The following is a 24,368-nucleotide window of genomic DNA, read 5'->3' as shown; positions in this document are numbered from 1 at the left end:
GAAGATTAACAGTGATTAAACTCTGAAAGTGCAAGATTCTGTCTAATACCAAAGTACTGGCATGCAAGTGATCACTATGTCTCTAGAACGCAGAGAAGGAATTAAGTGTGTTCATCTAGAAAGAATTTGCCCTATTACTCTGCATATACAATAAAAATCTCAACATCCATTGTGGAAAAGTCATGTGTGCCGCTAACATCCTCTGTGGTGGTTTAAGGGGCATGCTCACGAATACAGTCATTACTTCCTTCTCTCAATAAAAGGATACATTTCTAAAAATAAGCAAGTTTTCAATATCTTTGTAGAAATCAATGCTTCCCATACAAATTTTCTGTCATGGGGCTGAACAACACACTTACACACTTTGGAATTCCAAATGCAAGCAAAACAAAGTTTGTAATAGAATTTGAAAATTGATTATCTGGGTGGGAAAGAACCTTCCTCATTCTACATGCAAAAAGGATAAAATGGAAGAAGTGAACACTTGCTTTCCAAATCAATACATTATGGATAGATGTCAATTCTCTGAGAAGCAGAAGCTCTCTTCTATGCTGTTGCAGACACAATGTGTTCTAACTCTCTGACCAGACTAACTAATTGCAGGGTGGACATAATATGCTAATTTTCTTGGCACAAGTGCTACTGTGCCAAGGCAGCTATACACTGCTTGATGGCACCTATCAGGATGCCCACCACAGGTGGAATGATCTAGGCTTGAGGTGAAAATCTACATGCTTCTTGTGGCTTCTTCTGTGGCCTTTTTCATGCATTAGATAAATTGTTCAAACTCTGGGTGGTCAGGGAGGTATCCCTAGGGTAAGTTATTCCTCATCTAAACGGGAAACTGGCAACTCTAAAGGTTAAGTCTGTGTGCTTTGTTTTGCACAAGACCTAAAGTGCCTGCTTTGGGAAGCATTAGGACTAATGAGAAATGCATTCTATTGGCTTGTTTGCCCAGGAAAGGCTGCAGCAGTCCTCTCATTGATGCCTGTGATAAGTCTTGGCTCGCTGTTATGTGATTCACAAGCAAACTTGGGGCAAGCATCAGCAATTAAATGATGGGGGCTTGCTGAACTAACTAAAATGTACTAGTACCTGCTACATGGAATTAAAACCTGCCATACCCATCTCAGAAAAAAAGCTACTGTGAAGCGTACTGGGTTGTCAGCACTGGGAGAAGGGAAACTGGAACAGTAAAGGCTTTATGTGATGCCACAGGAAAGAGACTGGCGAAAGGGCTGCCAAACAATGCATTTCTGCCAATACTGGCAGTGGGGCAACTGATACCAAATGTCGACATTGACGGTGTTAAGATCAGATCAAATGCTTTGGAAAGAAGGGTTATACTGATTGTTAAATGCATGGGTCTCAGATCTGGCAACTCCATCACTACTGGCAACAAGTGGTTTACTGCAGAGAATATCAGGAATGTTGTCAGAGAAATAATCAGTTCAAGTAACAAAGCACAGCTCTCACAGTGCCTCCTAGCTGCTAGGAGTAGAGATAGCCTGGTTTGTTGAGGTTGGGGAAACACTTGAGATTTCTGAATGTAGTTTTATTGACTGGGAGGCTTATTAATCAGCGTATCATGTTTTTAGTGTCTTTATAAATTCTGCAAAGCTGAGTGGCTCTTGGCTCATTTATTCAAAGCAAAATACTTTTATTGAATAATCACACTTTTACAAGCTATTTAAAGTACACTACTATATCTATATCTTTAAGTATGTTTGTGGCAGCATTTCACTTCAGACACTCCTTTACTGTGCTTTTGCAATGGGAGGACTAGGACTGTTCATCTGCTGGGCAGTAGGTGTTTACCTGGTCGATCCGAGCTGGGAAACATACAACATGTCTCTAAGTATTTTTTTGCACTTCTCTGCACTTGATTTGCACTGTTCTTATACCTAGATAGCACAGACTACATTCAGACCTGCTGAAACTAGCCTGTTGTTGATACACTTGAGCACTAAACCAATCACTTTAAATTAAGAAGGGTTTCCCTGCACTCCTGTGGCACAAGTGTGTGGATCCAATCTTGTCTGAGCTGGGGATTGCTGGAGAAAGGTTCATTGCGTGCTTTCCTATTGCTAGATTAGCTTAAAGGTGTTTTCACTTCACCTGTATTTAAGCTTCACATTTGCACATTGCAGTGCACCATACAACAGAGGTTAGAAGTGCCCTGTATAGACACAGATACCTTGAAACTCAATTTTCCCCCACACATCTGTCAGCGGAACCCTCCAAAGCTTCATTACTGCAGTATGAACACACTGAGCAGTGTTGCTATGCTCATCATCCATAGCCTTCAATAGAGCAAGCACCTTTATTAGTCCAAGCACAAAAACTGGTCAAACTAGCCTACTTCCTTCCCTAATAGTACATACTGTAAAAAACCTGCTATAATGGACAAGCAGTTTCCCATCATTTCAATGGCCAGCCTGATTGACATGGGCATCTTGAGGCAATGTAGTAATTGCCTCATGTAGACTGACAACCACTTACTCCTAAAACAAACAAATACCCTATGTAAGAAATATAGTTAAACTATGAAACTGGAATCAATTCTCTCACCTAACAACAAACTGGACATCAAACAGGTTGTCAGCACACAGACTTTATCTCACACAAAATACAGTCACAACACAAACCCACATATGTAGAGGTACTCACTAGAAGCCTACCAAAAGATCAGAGACCTGCCAAATGTAAGCCACTTGCACACAATGCTATACAAATAGAAACCACAACACACAATTCCATATACACCAATGTCTTGGTCATAGGAGGCTCCATAGTGGGACGCACAGATAACCCCCCCCCCCCACTAGGCTGGACAAGGAGAAGTTCATGGTCAGCTGACTGTCAGGTGCCAGGATCTGTCAAATCACACAAACTCAAGTCACTCAACAAAAAGTACTATGACTCTGTCACAGTCCATGTTGAGATGAATGATTTGAGAAGTACTTCTGTGGACTATATGAAGACAGACATGACTGAACTCCCCAATTAGTGTCCCAGGCAGGTATGACCCTAGCCCTAAACAGCATTCTAACTTCACCCAGGAAGATGCCACAATATAAACAAAAAATGATCAACTTCAACAATTGGCTTAGCTTCTGTTGTCAGTCCAGGGAGATACAGTATCTGTCAGCCTTGGAAGACATGGCTGACAGGCCACATTGCTTTGCCAGAGATGGTCTGCACCTATCTCCTCTAGGCTTTCGGACACTGGCAAAGGCGCTTGCCTCCCCCATACTGCCTTTTTTAGGCAATGTCAAAACAACATAATTTCCCCAAGTAAAAAAACTCCACTTGAGACAAACTCAAGGGTCTGTGCTTAATGCTAGGAGTCTAAACATGAAACTGCACTCCCTGGAAGCACTCCTCATCTTGAAAGATGCTGACGTCTGTGTAATCACTGAGACATGGTTCAAGGCCGTGGAGAACACCCCAGCCGTGCAAGGGCACAATGCCTTCCACATGGTTAGACCTCAAAATTAGCATGAAAGAACCAAAGGTGGTGGTGTATCCATCTTCATTAAAGCCAAGTACACCTCCAGACTGGTCAAACAGTATGACTCTCTCAAACTAATCCATGCCCAATTAACTATAAACAAAATACCCTATCACATCATTGCTAACTATAGGTCCCCCACCAAGAACCAAGAAAAGGACACTGCCTACACAGACTTACTGGAGTCACTCACCATACAGCCCAACACCTTAGTCATGGGAGATTTCAACTATCCCTCCATCAACTGGGTGCCATATATGAGCATGTACATGCTCACCCAGAGGTTCCTGGACTTTGTCAATACAAATGCTCTGTAACAGATAGCCTGCACCCCCACAAGGGGTTTAAACGTCTTAGACGTACTACTCACCAACATGTAGGGGGGCCACTGCACTCCTGTGTGATGCCCTCCCTGGTAACGTCAGATCATAAATCAGCCTCATTCTAAGTAACTATTGAACTTGTCACCACCACCACAGGAGCAAAACAAACTAAAAAAACTTTTCCAAAGCAAACCACAGTCTACTAATTGATGGTATAAAAACTTTTGTACTTCCCGCAATCGCAGACAACAATGACTCCTATGCACAGGTGTACACAGATGTCCTGTATAAACACTTAAGCAGCTGTATAGACTTGGCTGTACCTGACCGGTTTAAAACCAGGTCCTCCAGAAAAAACAAGACACCCTGGTGGACCTCAAGTGTAAACAGGTTATATAACAAAAGGAAGAAACTGATATCGAAGAACAAAAGGGAATGCACTCAGCAGAGTAAGATTTCCCTCCACAGCAAATCAGAAATCTTGTAAAATCCTCTAAAGCTAATTACAAAGGTAAAACAGCATTCCTAGCTGATAATTATAATCTATTCTTTAACTACATCCGAAATACAAAATGGAATGCCTAGCTATGTGCTGAACTGGTTGTAGATGGTACAGTCATAATATACTGGAGGAAATTGCCAAGCTGCTAGCTGACAGATTCAGTGCAAACTTCACCCCCTGTCCCTACCAGCCATTCCTCAAAGTGTACCTGACACCAGTCCTCTGCCTAGTGTCTCTAGAGATCAGGTCATATCTGCGCTCTCCAAGGTCAAACACATGGCCTCAATGGGACCAGATAACATCCCAGGTTGCTTATTAAGCAATCTAAAACAGGGCCTAGCGGACCCACTTGGCATTTTCTCTAACCACAACCTGAGAACTGGCTTTGTTACAACAGAGTGGAGAACAATAACAGTAATCCCCTTGCACAAAGGGGAAACCATCAAACGACCCTGGGAACTATAGCTCCATAAATCTAACCAGCCGCACCTGCAAGGTCATGGAAAGATTCATCATGGAGTTTATCAACAAGGACACAGGAGACCTTCAAACTCTAGACCCAACCCAGTTTGGCTTTGTTAAGGGTAGATCATGCTTATTAAACCTAGAAGACTTCTTCGAGAAAGTCACCAAAGCATTGGATGAAGGTAAGCCAGTGCATACTGCCTATCTTGACATAGTCAAGGCTTTTGACACAATCTCCCATTCAGATATCATTGAGAAACTCTCCCAGCTGGGGATTAACCCTTATGTCACTAGATGGGTAGCCAACTGGTTCACCGACGGAACACATACTGTCAAAGTTGGTGACTCCACCTCTACCAGTAAACCAGTCACCAGTGGCATACCACAAGGATTTGTGCTGAGCCCTTTACTGTTTGGAATATATTTCTTGGAAGTCCAGGCCGAAGTAGACAGACTTTGGCTTACCAAGTTCGCTGATGATTGGAAATCAGGTGCAATCACATAGTCCCCCCAACAATGTTAACATATTACAGGAGGGGCTAACACAGGCAAATAACTGGTGCCAAAGCCACAGTCTAAAACTAAATGCAAAAAAGCACTGCATCCTTTACTTCTCACAAGGCCCTAGTCAGCTTTCTGTAGTTGACTTCTGGCTGAGCCATGACCCGCGGTAATGACACCTTTGCTGATGACTCCAGTTAATGACATCAAAGAAACCTGCAAGTGCATCCATACAGAAATTTGCACCTCTGTATTAGTAACATACATGGTATCAAAGCAAGCGATAAACAGATCAGCTTCAGTGTGATCATTAAAACTTCAAATGTCAAATCTTTTAAAAACAGAGACTATCACTGATGACAATTTCATCACAGTCTTGAGCCATGAGCAATTGCCTGGCTGAAGAGATTTGAGTGGAGTGAAAAGACTCTAGCTCTGCAGCTGAGTTTTGATAAGGATGCTGTGCCCTGACCCAGAGTTCCTTCTGCATGGGTTTAAGTGACCATCTAATTTTGTTGTTTACATGTAAACTGGCTAAAACATAACAGTGCATGCCTCAGCAAGACAGATAACACAAAATGCATATCCATACTTACTGGGATAGTCCTTAAACTGGAGGTTTGGTACAGTGTTTCATGAAGGAACAGGAGATGAGACCTGCCTGATGACATGGAGCAAAATGAAGGGAAACGGACTAAAACAGGCAATGAATGCAATGAAATGACAGAAAAGTAGCACTAAACAGGCTTATCATAAAGTATACAGCAACTGAATCAGCAACACTGAGGGACTGCATGGAAAAAACAACAAATATCAAGCTCAACACCTGACACTTTCTCCTGTGATTGAGCCTGTTATTCAGCAATGAAGACTTAGACGGACAGTAACATCACATTAGCTATGGAAGGCAACAAGAACCCCGAAGAAGGACCTAATGTCTGCAGAATATAGTTGTGATGATTGTTAAAGAGATACCACTTCTTGGCAGATGTTAAGTTCAGACTCTACACATCACAAACTGGGTTTGACAATATTCAGGGACACTCTAGGCGACATATACTTTCACCAGCAGAAAAGGATATGATGATTTTTTTTTTGGAGTTTTTATTGAAAAACTGCAAACAAAGGCAGCTATACAGTAACAAGTTCTGACATGTCACTGATCAATCTGCAGTTCTCAGACAGCAAAAAGAAATGAAGACACCTCAATGCTAATGCTGGCTATATATGGGAGACTTGAATTAGCTAATTCAACACCTCTGTAGCTGCAAGTCTTCAAAGGGAAGTGAAGCAGCTTTTGAAAACAAGTCAGACCAAGAGATAACAGAAAGTAGCAAACCCAAACAAAATGATTTACTGTTTAAGTGGGCTTCCCCAAAGAAGATACTACAGTGTAAAACAGGGGTGCATGGCAGTGCAGCATTGTATGCCCTGCACTACAGATGTACATCAAGTACCTAAGAAGAATCTACAGTGTGCTTTAGATGCACAGCAGTGGAACACTGAGAAATCTGCATATCGGTAGTAATGCAAGGTGTTGAGGGTGGTTACACACTATGTACATATGAAGACACATTTGCACCCTGCAGTGTACAAAGAGTGTTAAGCAGTTTGAACATTAGAACAGAGGAAATGTCTAAACTATTTTTTGCTTGCTACCCCCATTTCTGGTGCTCATATTCACTTCAGCTGAGAGTCAACTCTAAATGATGCTACAAACATAGCAAACACTGCAATATGATGGGTCTCTAGTGGGCTGTGTTGCCCATCCTTACATTTCCACAAATTTATGTAGCAGCTAAGCAAGAACAGTAGCAGCAAATTACAGGGGGGGATTAATAGCGTGTGTGTGCGTGTGCATGTGCATGTTAAAGGGTGGATCACTTGCTGAAAGCTGTCGTTATAGCACTAAAAGAACTACTACTCTGCCTCGATCTCTTCTACTACTGGATGCCCTACCAACATTTTTGAGACTCTAAGACACTATCTCAACTCCAAACCACCACCAAAGACTCCTTTTTCTTCTACTGAGACATGGCCACAATTCCATCTTCTCCTGAATCTCAAAAAAAATATTAATCACATTTACATCTAATAACTTCCAAGCAACTAGCACTGCACTAAATACAGTCCCACCAAACACCAAAAAAGAAGGCACCCAAACTAACTTAATGGAGGTCATCACGCACAGCAAATTTAAATTTCACTAACATATCAATGCTACTATCAAAATAAAAACACAAATTAGGTCTACTTTACTAAGCCATGCCATACCTCAGAGACCAAAACAGGAAGGTAACAGCAACACCCCTCTTACTTAAAAAAAAACCTGAAGCACGGACCTACAATTTTCACTATCTACAAACTACACTAATGAACATGCTTGAACAGTGCTATTATAACATAAGTAAATTTGCAACCAATTTTCCAAACCAAATCCATCACTGCATTCTTCTGCAGAAATTATTAGAATTACCATACCACATATCCTATAAACAGCTCATAATGGTACATAAAACACTATATTTCATCCCTCAAACACAACAGCCATTAGTAATAAAATGGTACAAACCCAAAAGGATCCTGTAATCAAAAGACCAATAATCACAGAAATCAAGCAACTCACATACTTAAACTATAGAAAAGCATTCCCTTCACTATCAAATAAACAACTGCCTCGCTTTTAAGACCAACTTCAAAGTATATCTAAAGTATGCTAGAATTTGTTATGAATCTCCAGGAAGAAATGCCCAACTAGTCAACATTTCCTCTTCTTGCATACTAAACCATTTATTCACAATTGGCTTTTTATGCCTTTCTGGAAAAAGTTTACTGCACTCCTCCCAAGAGGAATATATGATTTATTTTCTTATCAGCATGAATACAGATCGCCAAATTTCTGATAGTCTCTAGTGCTTAGTGATGCTGTTATACCTATACTGATAACTTCCCACTTCAATGATGTTCTGTCATGTGTACCATTCTCACTTCTTAGAGCTTAGTACAATTTATAACTTTGAATATTTCCCGTTTAACACATTTTACTGAATTCCATTATTTTTGTACATCTTCTTTAGAGCTTACTTACACTTTGTAATATTGTAAATCTACTGCTTCTTGGAGGTCTTTTTCCCAAGCCTCTATTAAAAATGGGCAATTCCAGGTAAACAATAGCATATAAAGTACTGAAATATAAATAATCCTGAAACTCCCCAAAAAAGTAAGCGTGTTCCTTGGACCATAACAGCAAGATATAAAATATGCTGCTACACCTAAAAACAATTAAGCAACAAGCAACTTTATTGAATTATCACTTATGACATGAAAACAAACCATACTGATATATTTTCAGTTGCAAGCAATATATAACACAAATAATCTTTTGTACAGTCATTGTCAGTCAACCATTACATAGTTCATTCAATTCCTGCCTTCCCTTAAACCTCATTCTTCCTCCAAAACATTATTCTGCAGGTATTGTTGCCACGACTCCCATGTTTTCCTATGTAATTTACTCCTACCCTTCTCTAAAAATCCCACTTGCAGTTCTTTTATCTCTGTTACTATATTCACTACTTCTAGTATGGTTGGTTTAGAGTTTGACTTCCATTTTCTTGTAATTCCTTTTTGGCAGCCACCAGAACTAAACTCAGCAAGGACTTATTATGTCTAGGTAATTCTTATTCTGTATCATAGCTCAAAAAATCATTTCCTTAATTACATCAATTTGTTCACCAAGAATTTCTGAAAGAGTAGTCTACAGGGAATTTTTAAAGTTTGCCAACTCATTATATTCCCAAACAAGAAGTTATGTACTCACCATAATGTTCGATGTATGTAGTCCATCTCGCCTCACATTCTTACCCGTGGGTTTGGAGCCGAATGTCGGCTCCGACTCGGCCATACTTTTTAGCTCGAAGTCTTTCTATTGGCTGGGCTAAGATGATATCCCATGCTGCACTGCTCTCTATCCCCAGATCTAGTTTGCTGCAAGCACCAGCACTCATTCTCCATGCATAACACCACCTAAGGAAAGGAAAAACAAACCAAAAATTAAGGGAGCTCTGAAACCAGACCTAACCTCCGGATCCTCCAAGACGGGGGAAGGAGGGGGGTTAAGTAAGAATGTGAGGCGAGATGGACTACATACATCGAACGTTATGGTGAGTACATAACTTCTTGATGTTATGTAGTCCAATCTCGCCTACATTCTTACCCGTGGGACAGCGTCCCCAGCACCTAAATCCTGGGAGGCTCAGTGGAAAATACTCCTGAGCACTGTGGAACCAAAGGAAGACCTGCCCCTCGATACCACATCTAACTTGTAATGAGTAACAAAGGTGTGAGGAGATGCCCAAGTAGCCGCAGCACAAATATCATCCATAGACAATCTGGCTTGAAAAGCTGTAGATGTAGATACAGACCGAGTAGAGTGAGCCTTCACCCGGAACGGTAAATCCTTTCCCCCTGAGGTGTAAATGAAAGAAATACAACTGGAAATCCGCCTGGACAACGTGACTTTGGAAACAGGAGACCCAATTCTGTTTTCCAAAAATGAAACAAACAACTGATCAGATTTTCTGAGGTCTCTAGTTCTGTGCAAATAAAAATGTAATTGTCTGTGCACATCCAAATGATGAAATTTGAATTCTGCTTTGTTTGAGAACTGAGGAAAAAACATTGGCAATTCAATAGATTGGTTAAGGTTACTGACTGATGCTACTTTGGGAAGAGAGGAGGGGTTCGGTCTGAGAAAAACCCTGTCCTTATGAAAAATCAAATAAGGGGGTTTGATTGATAAAGCTTGAAGCTCCGAAACGTGTCTGGCTGACGTGATGGCTACCAAAAAGACAGTCTTCCAAGTTAAGAATTTTAAATCGCAAGTGGCTGCAGGCTCAAAGGGGGGTGAAGTAAGATCCTGTAAAACAAAGTTTAAGTCCCAAGGCATAACAGGTTCCGATACCGGAAGATGAAGTAACAAAGTGGCCTTCAGGAAAGCCTTACAGAGTCTATGTGCCATCAGACTAGGTTCGTCTGCGACATGGAAGGTAGGAATCGCCGCCAACTGGACTTTAATGGTTGCGGCCACTGAAGCCTGGTTAAAGAGCATAGACAAGAACTCCAATACAGATGAAATTGGAGCTGTGTAAGGGTCAATCTTTTTGGCATGCACCCAGATTGAAAACCTCTTCCATTTGCTGTAATAAATCTTCCTGGACAAGGGCTTATGAGAGGAAGATAAAATATGAACCACCTCCGGCGAAAATTGATGAAGCCTAACTAATGACAGAAGTGGAGTAGCCAGGCTGTCAAGCGGAGGGTCCGAAGAGAGGGATTGAGCTGCCCTGACATGCGTGTCAGTAAGTCTGGTTGTGAGTCCAGAATCCAAGGAGCATCCATGAGATAGGGATGAAGAAAGGGGAACCAAATTTGACAAGGCCAGTGTGGGGCAATCAGAATCATTTTGCTTCCCAAGGATTGCGCTTTCTGAATAACCTTTGACAGCAAGGGGACCTGTCCACCTGGTGAATCTGGGCATACTGGGGCAATGCAGCAATTGCCTCATGTACACAGACAAGCCTGTCCTCCTACCACCTAACACTACACCCTGTGAGAGATGCACTTACATAGCCAAAATGGAAACAAAGCTCTCTCCACCCAAGATTGTGCTTGACAGTCAAGAGGAGAAGGTTAACACCCACACTACACCTCAAGCAACACATAGCCCTTCCAAACCCACATCACCATCACCCACATATAGCAACACTAAATCCACATATGCAGAGGCCCTTAACTGTAACCTGCCCAAGCAACAAGGACCTCTGAAGCTGAAACGCAAACAAACACCAATCATAACCAAAGTGTCACATAGTTCACAACACCTGTGTGCCACCCAGCAACAGCCCCTAAGGCAAGACAATGTACCTAACACTTTAGTCATAGGTGACTCTATAGTCCGGCACACTGATGTCCCTCTCACCAGGTTGAACAAGGAGAAAATTACAGTCAGCTGCCTGTCGGGTGCCACGATCCGCCACATAATGCATGCACTGAAGTCATTCCATGACAAGTACAAATATGACTCTGTCATTGTCCATGTTGGAGTGAATGACTTGAGACGTACCTCCCTGGACTACATGAAAAGAGACATGGAAGAGCTCTCGGATCATGTGGTCCAGGCAGGTATGACCCTAGCCCTGAGTAGCATCCTGCCATCGCCCAGAATGATACCACAATATAAGGACAAAATGATTGACTTCAACAATTGGCTAAGCTTCTGGTGTCATTCAAAGGGGATCCAGTATCTGTCTGCCTGGGACGACATGATTGACAGACCACGATGCTTTGCCAGAGATGGTCTGCACCTGTCGCCCCTGGGATTCAGGTTACTGGCTAAGACTCTTGCCACCCCTATAGTGCCTTTTTTAAGCAAAGTTCAAAGGACAAAACCACCACTGTAACAAGTACAAGCATGCAAAATCTGAAGGTAATGCTACTCAATGCTAGAAGTCTAAACCTCAAAATGCACTCTCTCGAGGCACTCCTACAAATGGAGAACATCGATATCTGTGCAGTAACTGAGACCTTGTTCAAGGCTCCAGAGAGCAGCCCTGCAATACCAGGCTACAACTCTTACCACACTTTTCGGCCACCAAAGCAGGACCAAAACACTAAAGGTGGAGGAATGTCAATATTCACCAAGGATATTCACACCACCAGGCTAGTTGCCCAACACAATGTGTCTGATATTCTCCAAGTGCAACACTAGGTAAGACTGCAATCCAAATTGTAGCTTGGTACATATCCCCCACCATACCCCAAGATTCTCACTACACCTTTCTAAACATACTGGAAAATATTAAGATAGAACCAAATACCCTAATACTGGGTGATTTTAACTACCCTGCCATTAACTGGGAAAACTACTCATGACCAACACCTTTGCCCAACGGTTCTTGGAATTCATAAATTCCAATGCCTTGGATCAACTAATCCATAGTCCCACCAGGGGCTCCAATATCCTAGACCTGGTCATTACCAACATGTGAAATCGATGCTCCACACCTATGGTCACCCCCTCGTTAGTCAGGTCTGACCATGAACTAATCACCCTTAACATCCACATCCCACCCCCATTTAGGAAGCCTCCATAAAAAACTTCTCCAAAGCCAACTTCACGCTACTCAAGTCAGAAGTGACAAACTTCATGACACCCATGCAGACGGGAGCTGAAAGTTCAACTGCTGAATCCTACACTAAGGCACTGACAAGCACATCCACTCATGCGTAAATCGTGCCATCCCAAATAGAACCAAGATGCTCTCATCCAAAAAAAAAGAAGCCAATCTGGTGGTCCCCTGCCATAAACAAACTTTACAACAAAAGGAAGAAACTGTTGCAGAAAAGAGGAAAATCCCAGGATGCAAAAAACTTCCTTACCAGCCTCAGTAAGAAAGTGAGATCCCTCATAAAATCATCCAAAGCTAGTTACGAAAATAAAATTGCCAAAGATTCCAAAGACAACCACAAGGCATTCTATAACTATGTCAAGAATCTAAATGGCAATGCTCAGATCTGCTCTGAGCTAAAACAGAATGGCATTAAATATACTGATCCCAAGGATATTGCCAATATCCTGGCAGATCGATTCAGTGCCAACTTCACCCCCTCTCACCCCCTAAATGGCCCATCTCAATACCCGAAGATTGCCAAATTCCGGTAATAATGGTCACACAGGTAAAAAACGCACTCTCCAAAGCTAAGAATAGAGCATCCATGGGACCAGATGACATCCTGGGCTGTGTACTACATGAACTACAATATGAACTGGCACCTCACTTACGTGTCATGTTTAATCATAGCCTCACCTCAGGTTTCGTGCCCACTGAGTGGCGCAGAGCTACAGTTATCCCACTCCACAAGGGGGGATCCACCTTGGATCCCGGAAACTACCGTCCCATCAGTCTGACAAGCCTTATCTGCAAGGCCATGGAGTGTATTATCATGGAACTTATAAACAAAGACATTGGCAACCTTCAAATACTGGACCCCACCCAGTTTGGGTTCGTGAAGGGCCGATCTTGTCTCCTGAACCTGATTGACTTCTTTGAATCAGTCTCCAGAGCCATGGACAAGGGTAAGGTGGTCCACAATGCCTATCTAGACCTGGTCAAGGCCTTTGACACCATCCCCCACTCCGGAATCATAGATAAACTTACTAAGCTGGGCATTAATCCCTATGTCATCCAATGGGTTGCCAACTGGCTTACTGATAGAACCCACTCTGTAAAAGTAGCAGACTCCAAATCCAGCTCCAGACAAGTGACAAGTGGAGTACCTCAGGGTTCAGTCTTGTTTGGCATCTACTTCTCTGAAGTACAGGCCAACACTAAAGGACTCTGGATAACAAAGTTCGCAGATGACTGCAAACTGGGAGCCATTACTGAATCACCAAATGATGTGGATACTCTACAAAAGGGCCTTACAGAAACAGATGCTTGGTGCCACAGCCATGGGCTCAAGCTCAATGCCAAAAAATGTATAGTTATCCCCTTTGGGAAAAAACATGTATCCATGAATTACCATATAGGTGGCAGTACACTAAACACCGAAAGTGTGATAAGAGATTTAGGAACACAGGTGGACAGTGGTCTCACCTTCGATAACCACATCGCCACAACAGTCAGGAAATCCTTCTATGTGGCACACCTCATCACTAAGGGTTTTTCATCCAAAAAAAAGGAGGTCATTGTCCCACTGTACTCATCCCTCATTAGACCCATTATAGAATACAACGCCCCGTTTGGTATGTACCTCTCAAGACATCTGCAACCTGGAAAGGTCGCAGAAATACCTCACTAAAAGAATCACAGGCCTAAAGCAGATGCCCTATGCTGACCGCCTTAAAAAACTCCAGCTATACTCTGTCGCATATTGTCTACTCAGAGGCGATCTTTGCTCAACATACAAGGCCATGTCAAAACCAGAGCTGTTGGACATGCTACACTTAAAGAAATCCCAATCCTTCAGAGCCACACACTCCAGGGATCTAAACCTTGTCATCACAATAAACAAAACATGCTGGAGGGATAGGTTCCTGACCCAGAGACTCCCCAGACTCTGGAATAGACTGCCCCTACATGTCAAGCAGAGTGCCTCTTTGGTCCTCTTCAAAAAGAATCTTGATGATTGGATGGGACAAAGGAAATTCACCCTGGGGGATCACGTCAGTCGTCCTGCTAGACAGGGGTTCAGGGAAGTAAATAGTGTGGGAAGAAATAGCCAGGGAATTGTTATGGCTAGGTTTGTATAAGCCCTAGAGCTGATGGCCTAGTACCAACCTATGACTGGAGGGAAGGCATATAGTAGACCAGAGGGCCAATCGTGGACTAGAGCACCCCTGGGTGACTCCCCCTGAGGGGGGATCAGTGTGATGTAGCTGTTGCATTGGGCATTGAGGGGGCTGGTAAAAAGTCGCAGCAAGGCTGACCCCCACCTGCAGAAGATCTGCTCCGCAACTTGACAGTTCAGGGACCACTAGTAAGGCATCAGAATAGCTCTGCTTAGCCTGTCTGTGATCACATTGGACTTCCCCGGAATGTGCGCTGCCACCAGAAAACGTTGGGAAGACACTGCCCACTGCCACACTCGCATGGCCTCTCTGCAAAGGGGATAAGACTTGGTTCCTCCCTGCTTGTTCAGATACCACAGCACTGACATATTGTCTTAGTGGATTGCAATAGTCCCGAGAGGAAGAAAACTCTGAAGTGCTTTCAATGCTAGTAGCACAGCTCTCATCTCCAGGGCATTGATATGCAGATACATCTCGTACTCTTGCCACATGCCTTGGACTGTCCTGCCTAGATAATGCCACCCCACGCCATCTGGGAAGCATTCGTGGTCACAGTGGCAACCGGGGGTGCATGAACGAAGGGCTTTTCAGCATTGAGGTTGTCGGTGTGAAGCCACCAACTGAGATCCTGTTTGCACCTGTCCGTGAGTAGAATAGGGTGAGAAAGTGGAAGACGTTGAAGAGACCATTGGGCGAAGAGTAGCCACTGAAGGAGCCTCATATGTAACCTTGCCAGAGGGACTAACATAATTGTAGCAGTCATTGTCCCCAACAATTGGAGGACCCATCTTAACTTCACTCTTCTCAGAGGGAGTAAGGCGTAAACCTGTTGTTGTAGGACTCTGATTCTTTCCTGTGGTAGAAACGCCCACATGAGGACGGTGTCTAATTCGGCGCCTATAAAAATGACACGATGTGAGGACAACAAGGCAGATTTTTTCCAGTTCAATGTGATGCCCAACTGTTTACATAGGTTGATAGTAGCATCCCTGGTCTGAAGTAGTAGATGCCTGGTGGTGGCAGTAAGGAGCCAGTCGCCCAGATGCGGAAACACTTGGAATCCCTGATGTCCCAAGTGAGCAGTCACCACTGCCATGCATTTGGTAAACACCCTGGGGGCTGTGGGGAGACCAAAAGGCAGGGTTCGAAACTGAAAGTGACTGGCTCCCAGCTGGAAGCGTAGGTGACTTCTGGATGCCCTGTCCATCTTTATGTGGGAGTAAGCATCCTTGAGATTGATGAAGCACATCCACACTTCTTTTCCCAACAATGGGAGAATAGACTGCAATGTGACCATTCAGAACTTGGACTTTTGCACATGGATGTTCAATCGGCTGAGATCCAAAATGGGTCTCAGGTCCCCTGTCCTTTTCGGCACCAAAAAGAATCTAGAGTAAGTCCCTAATCCGATCTGGTCTGAGGGGACATGTTGGACGGCTCCTTTTTCTAGCAGCTTTGAAACTTCTGAAGCTGAGTAATCCCTTTGACTGGGTGGAACATCCGGGATTTTCTTGATTGGAGGGGGATTTGACGAGAAGGGAATGACATATCCTCCGGAAATTATTCGTAGAATTCATTGGTCCTGGGTGATATCTCGCCAGGCCTCCGGGTATAATGAGATTTGACCCCCGACTGGCTCCGGAAATGCACAGTCGGGTCTCCCATCAGGAGCGGTATTAGGGAGAACCATGAAAGGAATTGCGATCTCCCGAGTTGCGAGGGCCTCCTCTGCCCCTAGGGCAGCATCTCCCTGAATAACCACCCCCTCCCCTGCCTCTGGAGGGAGGCTTACCTTGTGCACCTGGAAAAAACCTCTGTGATTTTTTGAACCACATTTTGCCACCCCTTTGGGCCTTGGGATAAGGCCTAGAGGGAAGGGAAAAACTGAGTCCTACAGCAGACAGAGTTTTTCCCTCCTGCTCGCACCTAGTGAGAGTGCCTTTCACCTTTGTTCTGAACAAAGAGGAACCATCAAATGGGGCATCGGTGAATGAAGACTTGAAGGCCACCGCGAAATGACACAGGCGCATCCAGGCCTGCCTCCTAAGAGCAACTCCTGAACTTGCTGCCCTACTCACTCCCTCGGCTGCGTAGGAGATTAGCCTCATGGAGGAGTTTGCAGTGGAATGAGGGTAGACATCTGAGCACTGACCGTCTGGGCCACCGCCTCAGAAACGTTACCCGTGAGAGTATCTCCAAGCTCCTTGAGGAGATCTCTCTGGAGCCATGTAAAGTGTGAGAAGTAATTCAGTGACTGTAAGGTAAAGGTCGCTGAAGAAAACGTACACTTTCCATACCGGTCCATAGTCCTAGACTCTTTGTTAAGGGGGATGGACGGTGGAAGAAGTCTCAGCTAATTCCTTCTGGGTGGCAGCTGCCACCACCATGGCATCCACAGGAACTCCCTTGGAAAGAAATTCCTTATCAGGAGGAGCAGACAAAAATTTATTGGGTCTCCTGGGGACTGGTTCCACAGAGTCAGGGGTTTCCCACACCCTTTGACAAACCAAATCCAGAAGCTCGTTGAAAGGTGGAGATACCTAGGAGGCAGAGGGCTGAGCATCAAAGGCCTTCAGGAAGACCGACTCCTCCTCGGAGGGGGCTTTGGATGGTCAGTCACCTCTTTGCTTCAAAATCTTTAGGATGTCAGAGAAAGAACCATCCTCAGAGGATGACTTAGGGGACCCCGCTGATTCCTCGAGGTTGGTGTCTGATGTGAGAGACTCATCCTGGGAATCTGTGTGTTTCTTCTTACACGTTTTCTTTCTGGGTGGCTCCTCAGGCAAAAACTCTGAGGGGCCCTCGGAAATATGGGGACCACTCGTGGGGGTAACCTGAGGCCTTAGGGCTCCACTGTCCAGAGATAGATGGCGATCAGAGACCTGCACCTGTGTTGTAGGGGACAGAATGACCAACCCATATGATGCCGCTGACTATCTGGCCAGCGTGCTCTGCATGGCCTCAAAGGCTGGTCCTCCCGGATCCAAAGAACGACTAGCCTTCAAAGAAGAGACAGGAGTCAGGCTTCCCCGTGCCGAAGCACCGAGAGGGAGACTAGGAGCCGAGAGGTGTCCCGAAGCCTCTCCCTCGGGTCCGACCAAAGAATCCTGAGTCCTGAACCCCGTGGACTGCGCCGGAGCTGACGTTGGAACCGATAAGCCAGGAGGGGCTGTTGGAACCAACCTAGGGACATCACATGGAGCCGAGCACTCCAGCTCCGAAAGCTGAGATGTGCTCGGAGGAAGTATTGATGCAGGTTGAGGGACCAGCTCCGAAGCCAAATGGGTCCGAGCCGAGAACAATTTTGCCAGTACCGGTGACTGAAGATGTCTCTGCACCACTCTATCAACATCCACATCTGATAAAGTCCTGGAAGATTCGGAGGATAGGGAAGAAGATCGAGACCTCCTCTCTGAAGGGGATCTGCGAGGAGTGGATACTGGCCTAATGCTAGGTGACCAGCTCTGAACAGGCTCCAAGAAAATTGGAGCTGAAGCAGGTTCCATAATCACTGACACTTCCTGCGTCCCCGAGGACAATGGAGCCAAGGATGTCAATGAAGACTTTGCTATTTTCTCCAGTGGCTCAGAGAAGACTGATGGAGCCGGAGATCGCTTTTTTGCTTTTGAAGATTTAGCCTTAGAGCTGGAAGCACTCTCCAGACCCTCCACGAAGGGGGGTTTCAGAAGTCCCTTCAAAATCAATTTGTTCTTCCTTTCCTGAAGGACACGCGGACTAAAGGCATGACAGAAACTGCACGATTCCTGGAGATGAATTGCTCCCAGACAGTACACACAAAAAGAGTGTCCATCCATAATGGACATTTTATAACTGCATTTGGAGCACTTCTTGAAGCTCGAGGGCTTATGCTCCTTAGTATCTTTGGACATAGGTAACCAACAACAAGTAACTCACTGAAAAAAATAGACCAACAGTCAAAAAAGTTACAAACGCGGGAACAAGCCAAACAACAGACAGAACACCACAAAGATCTCTAATTCAAACGATCCTCAGACACAAATACAAGGGGGGAGGACTAATTCCTCTAATTTAAACGGTTTTAGTCCACGGGAAAATTTTAGCACACAATGAATGCAAGGGGACAAACTAGGTCCTCTAACTGAAACGGGCCTAGCCCGTTGGAAACAGCTAGTGGGATACCACAGAATACGCAATCAAGAAAAACACACAAATTTTCCACAATACAGACAAGAACACACACAATAGCTATTAAAATAGCTTTTTTGCAAAAAAACTTCTGAGATAAGAAGAAAAAGGGTAATTAGCGACAGCCAAGAGTGAGACCACGTCCGAGCTACATGAGCGGCAAACGAGATCTGGGAATAGAGAGCAGTGCAGCATGGGATACCATCTTAGCCCAGCCATTAGAAAGACTTTGAGCTAAAAAGTATGGCTGAGTCAGAGCCGACATTCAGCTCCGAACCCACGGGTAAGAATGTAGGCGAGACTGGACTACATAACATCATATGTTTTCAATTACCTCTTTTTTTCCCATTACACCTCCAACATTTGTAATCTACCTGAGGAAAAATTCTTTGCAGTTTGCTTGGGGTATAAAACACCTATATAAACACTTCAAAGCAAAGATCCTAAATCTTTTCTTTGTAAACTACTTATCCAATTTCTCTTCCCAATCATTTCTAACCTCCTCTGATTGATTCCTATAGTTTTCATGCAATATTTATATGCCTTACTAATTATCCTTTTTTTTAACAGCAGCTTCTGTTGTAGATTTTACTAAAAATTCTACCGGTGCTGGTTTTTGCTTAGGACCTCCCTATTTCTTTCTCTTTGCCTATACTTTGATATCAATATTTAATAAGGAAGGCAATCTCTAGCTTGCAGTCCAAATGAATTCTTGGTCTCTTCCCATTCTATTACCTTTCCCTCTCTAATTATTTGCTCCTAGTACCTTGGTTCTTTTTCCAGTTTTCCCCAGTAAATTCCAGCCACCTCTTGGTGTCTTCTAATTCCAGTCATCCTTATCAGCAGAATCTATCTTCATTTCCATATTGGCTTAGTTCTTATAATACTTCCAGCTACCTTATGACTATAATACTATGTATGGTTATTGCTGTTCTCCTTAAGCATCTGCATCCAAAATTCCTTGCCTTGCCTTATTTCTTCCCCTATTTCATCATTATCCCTTTCCACTTTGAATTACAGCTTTCTGCTTGTGCTATGTATGGCAGCCTTAACTGTGTAGCTCTGCAATACCCCTTCAAATCAGGCAATCTCAAACCACCTTGTTCTATTGGAAGAATTAACTTATCCCGCATGATGCTTGCCATTTTCTCCTCCCAGATAAAATCCTTCAACTCTTTATTGACTGATATCCACAACTTCTCTGGTTGATAAACATATGTCTGACCTTTGTATAAAACTAAAGGGACTAAAAACATTTTCACTACTTGTATTTTTGCTATCCATATCCATAAAACAGGACTTCCAATTTCTCTTTTGTTTAGTCTCTTCCAAAATATCCTTAGCTTCTTGCCATATCCATTTGAACATGTCACATTTTACAAGACTTTCTGTTTTAATGAAAACCCTCAAACAGAAAAAACAAACACACTCCTACAACATGCCCATAACATATTAACTTAATAAAAGCACACAAAACTATGTACATCTTCATATACTGAAGTTTAAACCTAATAGGAAAAATTGTCCCAAATTTACAGCTACACTCACAAGCATGAACTGACCTATAATGAATGTTATCTATGCAAAGAAGCAAGGTAGAGCCTGTGCTTATAACTTACACTAAGTGCTGTCTGTTTTCTGTTTTTGTTTTATCTTTATTCCTCTCCAGATGTGGAAAACAACTTAATGCTTTCAGAAAATATTATCTTTTCGCCACTGAAAGAAAAAAGTATTCTGCTTTTATTGCCCTTATCAACTTGTCTCCACACAAACATGAGAACAAGATACAAAGCTGCCTCCAGCCACAAGCCTCCCATATTGCACTGCAAACACATATATGCCAAAGGAAAACTGTTTATTAGATTCAGACTTGAATTAGGTTCTTTCAGTTACTTGCTTCCAGCTAAAATCTGTTGCTAGATCAAGCCAATGGCCTCATTCCAGTCACTCCACTATGCAAAGATAAGAAAAAACATATATATATATATATATATATATATATATATATATATATATAAACTTGCATCATGCTGTTTTGTCTAGGCTTTCTTCTCTTTTTACACTGCAATTCCTACATTTCTTAAAACTGAGCAAGAAAGAAAGGAAGGAAAAAAGGACACCTGTTTACTTTAATATCCCTATTACACACAAAAATAACTGAAAAAAGCTTTACTATATAACATAACAGTGCTTCTGTAAAGCATGACATATACTGTGAGAACAAAAATTTGTTTTACTTACAATTACCTTTCCTTCCCAACATTAATGACATGAAGTAGGTACAGTGGATATAAAAAGTGTACACACCCTTGTAAAGTTTTGGAATGGCCCAGATCTTATTCCAATAGAAAATCTGTGGGGTGACCTGAAGAGGGCTGTGCACAAGAGATGCCCTTGCAATCTGACAGATTTGGAGCGCTTTTGCAAGGAAGAGTGGGCAAATATTGTCAAGTCAAAATGTGCCATGCTGATAGACTCCTACCCAAGAAGACTGAATGCTGTAATTAAAGCAAAAGGTAAAACGGTACTTCAACAAAGTATTCGTTTAAGGGTGTGCACACTTATGCAACCAGCTTATTGCACTTTTTTTATTTTTTATTTTTTTCCCCCATCAGATTTGCTTATTTTTTAATTGAATTGTACAAGTTAGAGGTCACATTAAAGGTGGGAAAAGTTTTAAAATGATTTATTGTGGCCTCATTTTTTATATCACAAAACCCTGGCATTTTAACAGGGGTGTGTACACTTTTTATATCCATTGTATATGCTTTGGAGTCCCCTACAAGTGTAACAAAGTAAAAAAAAGTCCAATATCCAGGTTTTCTTTTTCCGTCACATTTCACAAATGTGCAGATGCTTTGTGATCTCACATTAATTAATTTCCAAGTTGCTGGTTTTCTTCCTGTTGATCTCCACGTCTCAACTACAGTCTCTGGTTCTTTTCCAACATGATCCTGGTTGTTCTAGTTAACTCCTGTGTTTTTGATGCCTCTCAAGCATGTTTTTGGAACACTAGAAAAGGCTTTATTGGCAAAGTCTCTCCATGAGCTTTATTATCACAAGAATAAGTAGCAAAATCCCCTTCTGTTTGATAGCTCACTTTTTGTTCGACAAACTTTTGTAATTCCTCCTAAGCATTTTCTGCATCAAAACATGCCATTGACCCTCTAGGAAAACGTATTCTGAAGATAGCAGCTTAAATCTCATACCCGCTTCTTGACATTCCTTGACTGCTGGAATAAATTTACTCCTCTTCTGTCTGGGGTCTATATTACATTGACGAACGCTTAAATGTTCGAATCTGTAAAGGTCGACTTTTAAAGATTGAACAGTTAAGTGTTCGAAAATGTAATAAAAAATAAAAAAAGTAAAATGAAAGGGTTACGGCAGGGGGGCAAGCCCCCCTGCACCCCCCACACCACCTGCTACTTAAATATACCAACTACGAGACCGCACTACAGTGCAAAAATGGGAAATTTCCCATTCGCTACACTGTAGCGCAATCTTGGAGTTGGTATATTTAAGTAGCAGGGGTGTGGGGGCTGCAGGGGGGCTTACCCTCTTGCATACACCCTTTAGTTTTTTTTTTAATTTTTAAAATTATTCGAACACTTAACTGTTCGATCTCTAAAGGTCGACCTTTAGAGATTCGAACATTTAAGCTTTTATGTAATATAGACCCTTCTGCCTGGTGTACAGTGAGTAATCATTTTCCACAACCACTCTACTGTCTCCAACTTTTAGTACTTTGCCTTTCTGCAACAGTTTTGTCACAATCAGTTCTTTCTGTTGGTAGGACTGCATCTTTACTATAGAGGTCTTGGCTGCTTTCTCATGGTCAGGTAAGGAGCATACACACAATGTGCGTTTCAATTAACAACTGCTATGGAATACCAGTCCAGTTGCTTGTGTGTGCTTTCATAAAATTAATAGTCTGTTCTTTCCAGTTTCTCTGGTATAGGAGAAAATCTCAGGTTTTCCCTATGTGCTCTGTCCTATTTTTTGAAACATCTCTTCTTGAGCAGACTCATACTCGGCCAACCATTTCTTCATTTTGACTTCTGATGTCTGAAGTTTTATCAGGTTATCTGAATATCCACCCTTTTGTTATTTGAGTTGATATACTCCTTCAGTGTTTTGTTTATTTTAATCAGCTCGGAGCACATTTGACTTATTTTTCCTCTAGATTACTGGATATCATGTCCTGTGCCAAAGCTAGAACTTGAACTGCTTTTTGCTGAACAGCTCTAGGACTCTTCCCAGTCAGTGTTTTCTCCTTAGCTTTTGTGGTTGATTTTCTTTCAGATTATCTAAATTTCTACTTTAATGGCATCCAGGCAGTTCACTTACTAGCCAGTAACTGATATTACAAAAAAAAGACAAATTCACTGGATCTCTTTTCTCAGTTTCTGTTTTCACAATGGGAGAGCTGAAATTAAGCTGTTGTCTGAAGCCATCTTGGAAGTCTATGCACCTAAAACAATTTTTATGCAAGGGGCAAGCCCTCTGTACATCACACTCCCCTGCTACTTATACATACTGGCTGTGCATAACTGCCTGTTTGGCATGCAGTTACACAGCTTCTTAAGCTGCAGTTCTGTCTGACTCATAGCTGGTCTTTTCCCCAGGGTTTTCAAAACCCTGGTATACACAGACTGGGCAATGCCTCTGAGTCTTTCACTCAATTATATGTAAATAAGCAAAGTATATTTATAAAACTATCATACTTATACAGTAAAATTTAATTAAAGATAGAAAGACTGCTACTAATATGGATAAGTCTAGTAGTGGAATGAAGGAAATTAGTTAAGTTCTCTTAGGCATTTTAATACTGAACAACTTAATAGAGGACTTTCCAAGTGATCCTAACCCACTGAGCGAAACTATCACCAAAATTATACCACACTCATATGCAATGTAATATGCCCACATCTAGCCAGCCAAACAGGACTATAGCCGGAAAGATCAACTCAGCAATTCATCATGGAAACCTGAATGCCATGAAATAAAAAGTAGAGAATGTTTCCCTCCTAGTATGTTGTCTATCACTTGCAAAAACTGGTAAATGTAAAATTCCAATGGGGAAGGAATTTGTCTGGGTTTTGTCATGGTTTAGTGCGCTTTATTTACTTGTTTTATTTCAATTTGATTACAAGGGTAATGCAATTATCCTCAAAACAATTTCAGCACAGACCAGGATCACAATGGAGTAAGACAAAGCAGTACAAAGTCAATCATTTAAAACAGTCTGTCGATCTAAATACCAATTTAATACATATAACAATACTTAAAGGCAGCATGGTTCATAGATACTTAACAGACTATTGATCTGTGAGAATCTTATAAAACCTAGCCATACAGTTCCATGGCAGTTTGTAGACCTTATATTTTGCATATGAATTAACACTGATCCGGACAGAACAATGATATGTTGGGACATTTACAGGTTTTCCCTATCCATGAAGGACAGCAGTGCTAAATCAGGGATGAGTTTGCAGTTGTCTATCCATTCATCTAAATTACATTTGAATAGAGTAGAAGTAC

General features: G+C 42.5%; 1 protein-coding gene across 1 annotated transcript in view; it reads right to left on the bottom strand.

Moving 5' to 3' along the window:
- Positions 1-24,368, bottom strand: part of UBE3C (ubiquitin protein ligase E3C) — a 2,314,788-nt gene that overhangs the window by 301,724 nt on the left and 1,988,696 nt on the right. The gene's annotated exons all lie outside the window — the stretch shown is intronic.

This window comes from Protopterus annectens, chromosome 3.part0 (assembly GCF_019279795.1).
Source record: "Protopterus annectens isolate FY-2018-M chromosome 3.part0, PAN1.0, whole genome shotgun sequence".
Taxonomy (NCBI): domain Eukaryota; kingdom Metazoa; phylum Chordata; order Ceratodontiformes; family Protopteridae; genus Protopterus; species Protopterus annectens.
This window is presented reverse-complemented; position numbering and strand designations above follow the sequence as displayed.